Source organism: Danio aesculapii, chromosome 5 (genome assembly GCF_903798145.1).
Source record: "Danio aesculapii chromosome 5, fDanAes4.1, whole genome shotgun sequence".
Taxonomy (NCBI): domain Eukaryota; kingdom Metazoa; phylum Chordata; class Actinopteri; order Cypriniformes; family Danionidae; genus Danio; species Danio aesculapii.
In genome coordinates, this window is record NC_079439.1 from 73348161 (window position 1) to 73352493 (window position 4333).

General features: G+C 43.8%; 1 protein-coding gene across 1 annotated transcript in view; it reads right to left on the bottom strand.

Annotated features, from left to right (window-relative positions):
• The window catches only part of LOC130228740 (BMP/retinoic acid-inducible neural-specific protein 1-like), a 152124-nt gene extending 148323 nt beyond the window's left edge, over positions 1-3801 (bottom strand). Inside the window, exon 1 of the mRNA XM_056457176.1 lies at positions 3519-3801. The gene's annotated coding sequence lies outside the window, so the exon portion shown is untranslated. The remainder of the gene's footprint in view (positions 1-3518) is intronic.
• Positions 3802-4333: the final 532 nt, after the last annotated feature.

A 4333-nucleotide genomic window follows, 5' to 3' on the forward strand; every position in this document is an offset into this window, starting at 1 on the left:
TTATTTTGCTTTAAAAAAATGTTTCTAACCACAAAATTATTTTTAAGGGTTTAGTTTAGTTAATAAAATAACAAGAAAATTAACAGGTTACTTAGCAATATATATATATACAAATATGAAGAGTTCAGATGCAAAAACCTCTAAAGCTGCGGTCACACCAGGCTTTGTGTGTGCGAAATTCTGTCGTGCGGCGCTGCGAAAAGGGGCGGGATTAAACAAGATGATTAGACATTAATAAAGCCAGCGATTGCTCCATATTTTACATTTCTGTCCAGAGAGGTCGTGTTTTGATCCTCGATTGGTCTCACGCAGTCAAGTGATGCGATTACGCAGGTCAGAGTTCACCAAGCTTGAACTTTGCACCGCAGCGAACTGCGAAACTTGACGCATGACCTTGCGTTTCCGGTCTGACGCATTCGCGTGTGTATGAATGGAAGTCTATGGGAGCCCAGTGTGACTGCAGCTTCAGTGCCGTCTGAAATTTCCATTGAAAATGAGGATTTTTCTTAGACTCCTATGTTTATGCTGAGCTGTTTCAACTTAAAGACCTTTAAGAGGGTGTATTCTTTGCCATAAACTTGAAATTACTGAACCTACAGACAGGAGCCAGATAAAAATGCACATTTTAAAGACCATTCACACACACACACACTCATACACTTTAAACTATTTAGTTGATCAATTCCCCTATAGCGCATGTGTTTGGACTGTGGGGGAAACCGGAGCACTCGGAGGAAACCCACACCAACACAGGGAGAACATGCAAACTCCACACAGAAACGCCAACGGACCCAGCCGGGACTCAAACCAGCGACCTGCTTGCTGTGAGGACACAGCGCTACCCACTGTACCACCACACCCTGTCTGTGCATAGTGGAATAATCAGAGAGGGTCAACCAAAAAGCTTTACGTTGCCTTAAAATTCTAAGTTGAGTCAACTAAAAAAGCACTCAGCTGCCTTACATAGATGTAAGCACAGACAGAACTACCTGCAAGGCATTTCTGCCTGACGCACCTCCACCAGTGCCATTTAGGCTGGCTGCAGTGTCATCAGCCCGGAGCCACGCATCGTTGATGTTTCGCCTCTTTAATCATGGAACATCTCCAGGTGGTGGAGCAACAGTAAAATTGTCTCACAATTTTAAGTTGTGTCAACTCGAAAAGCTCTAAGTTGACTTACAATTTTAAGTTGAGTTAACTAAAAAGGCTGTAAGTTGCCTTACAATTTTAAGTTGAATCAACTAAAAAGGCTCTGTTTTCATTCATTCAATTATTTTCTTTTCGGCATAGTCCCTCTATTAATCAGGGGTCGCCACAGTGGAATGAACCACCAACTTATCCAGCATATGTTTTATGTAGCAGATGCCCTTTCAGCTGCAACTCATTACAGGGAAACACCCAGACACACTCATTTGTTTATTTTACTCAATAAAATTTTTGCAGCCCCATCAGCTGCAATCCAACACTGGGAAACACCCACACACTCCAATTCACACACATACACTGCGGACAATTTAGCCTACCCAATTCACCTATAGCGCATGTCTTTGGACTCCACAAAGAAATGCCAACTGACCCAGCCGAGGCTCAAACCAGAGACTGTGAGGCAACACTGCTAACCACTGAGCCACCATGCCGCCGCAAAATGAAAATTATTTAATTCTTAATTCATCACGTGACTAGTTTTTTAATAAAAAAAATAGACATAGGTATCTATTTAGGCTTAGTCTCTTTACTAATCTAAGGTCGCCACAGCGGAATGAACCGCCAACTTATCCAGCACATGTTTCACGCAGCGGATGCCCTTCCAGCTGCAATCCATCACTGGGAAACACATACACTCATTCGCACACATGGACAATTTAGCCTACCCAATTCACCTATAGCGCATGTCTTTGGACTCCACAAAGAAATCCCAACTGACCCAGCCGAGGCTCAAACCAGTGACCTTCTTGCTGTGAGGCAACACTGCTAACCACTGAGCCACCATGCCGCCACAAAATGAAAATTATTTAATTCTTGATTCATCACGTGACTAGTTCTTTAATAATAATAAAAAATAGTCCCTTTATTAATCTGGGGTCACCACAGCAGAATGTTTTCCATCACTGGGAAACCCATACACACTCATTCGCACACATACATACACTATGGACAATTTAGCCTACCCAATTTACCTGTACCGCACGTCTTTGGACTGTGGGGGAAACCGGAGTACCTGGAGGAAACCCATGCAAACTCCACACAGAAATGACAACTGACCCAGCCGAGGCTCGAACCAGTGATCTCTTGGTGTGAGGCGACTGCACTACCTACTGCACCACTGCGTCTCCCAACTAAATAAATAAATAAATAAATAAATAAATAAATAAATAAATAAATAAATAAATAAATAAATAAATAAATAAATAAATAAATAAATAACCCATTATAGATAGAGCGAGCACACATTAAATAACCCAAATCGTTATCAATAACAAGTTTGCATTGCCCTTGCATGTTTCTCTGTTATGTTTTGCAATTAATAATCCAAAAGAAATCAATTGCATATAATTGGGACGTGGAAAAATCCCACAATCTAAACTGGGCCACAAAGAGCAGCTGAGAGCCTGCGTGCGTGCAGAGGGGCGATCATTAAAATTGACGGACATCATAATTTGGCCTAATATGAGCAGATGAAAAGTGCATATCGACCAGGTTTGATTCAGCGCTCCAGCAATGGGACGCATCCCGGAAAAACTCTTTAGGACCCCGCGCTGCTGCGGCTGCGCCACTCGCTTTGTGTCCATCATAATCACTCAATTACCAAAAGCTTCAAAGTCAAATTTGACATCAAGCGCAAAAGTGCGAGAGCTCCCCCAACAGTTAAGCGTCAGAAACACATGCACACAAGTTCACCTCCGGCTTGAAGGCTCTCTGTGCCCTCCTCAACGCGCCGTTCGTGCCACATTTGCCCTTTTTTCCACCAGCTTTTCGGCGTATGAGCTTCACGCGTAGATTTACGCAAATGCGCATTACATTCCCGGTGTGATTCTGCAGGCCAGATGCATCTGTCATGCATCCTACTGCAGTATATGTGTGTATATAAGCGTGTGCATGTTTATTGACTTTGCAGATGCAGCAGAAATAAATATAAATGATGCAAATGAATAAATAAGCAGTGCGTCCTCCAGCACACACCATGATTCACATATCTAATAGTGATGAGACTTCATTTATGCTTTGTGCTCTAATGGGGCATTGACTCAGCAGAGATGCAAAATAACCCCACACACACACAGCACACCAAAATCCCGATCCACCCGCGTGCAAACTTGGCTTTGTGCACGCAACAATGAGCAATGCGTGGACTGAAAACAGATCTGATCACGCGCGCGCACACACATACGCACGCGCACTCACACAGTAATGTTATGCATCTGCAGTTCGCATCCTTGGCGATCTCTTTTTTAAAATCCACGCAGCATTGAGAGCTGTTCTTGCATGCGCGGATCCACTGAAGCTGCCTCCACACTCACCTGAATCTGCTTCTCCCGCGTGTCGGGAATCTGCGGCTCCGAGCGGCTCTAAAGTTCTCCGGCTCCCGGGCTCATGCTGCTGTTTTGGGCTCTGGCTGTGGTTTTCGGACGTGTCTTCGGTCCCTCTCATACTCAAGAGGCAGAAATCCTGCGGTTCTGTTCGCCGAGCAGCATCTGAGAAACAATACAAGCCCCGACGACGGTCAAAAGCGGCGCAGAAATATCCGACAGCAGGTATAGAGAGAGAGAGAGAGAGATGGAGAGATGAGTCCGAGCTCTGCTGAGAAACGAGGAGGAGGAGAGAAAGAGAGAGAGAGTCACTTTACTGGATTGTAGAGGAGGGAGATGGCAGACAGAAAGGGGAGGGACTGAAGGAGGAGAGAGAGAGAGAGAGAGAGAGAGAGAGAGAGAGAATTTATTATCGATAGATTATTGTAATTGTGTTATGTAATCACTACTTTTTATTAATTGTTTATGTAATTTTCTATTTTTATGGTAGATTATTTTAATGTGTGCATGTATTATATAATAATAGCCTATATATTAATTCATTCATTCATTTTCTTTTCGGCTTAGTCCCTTTATTAATCCGGGGTCGCCACAGCGGAATGAACCACCAACTATTCCAGCATATGTTTCACACAGCGGATGCCCTTCCCGCTGCAACCCAGCACTGGGAAACACCCATACACAGTCATTCTCTCACACACACACTCACACTACAGCCAGTTTAGTTAGAATGAGCGCTGTCCGTGGTGCTGAAAACCTTCAGGACTGAAAAGCACATGCAGCATCTTATTCATTCGTTTTCTTTT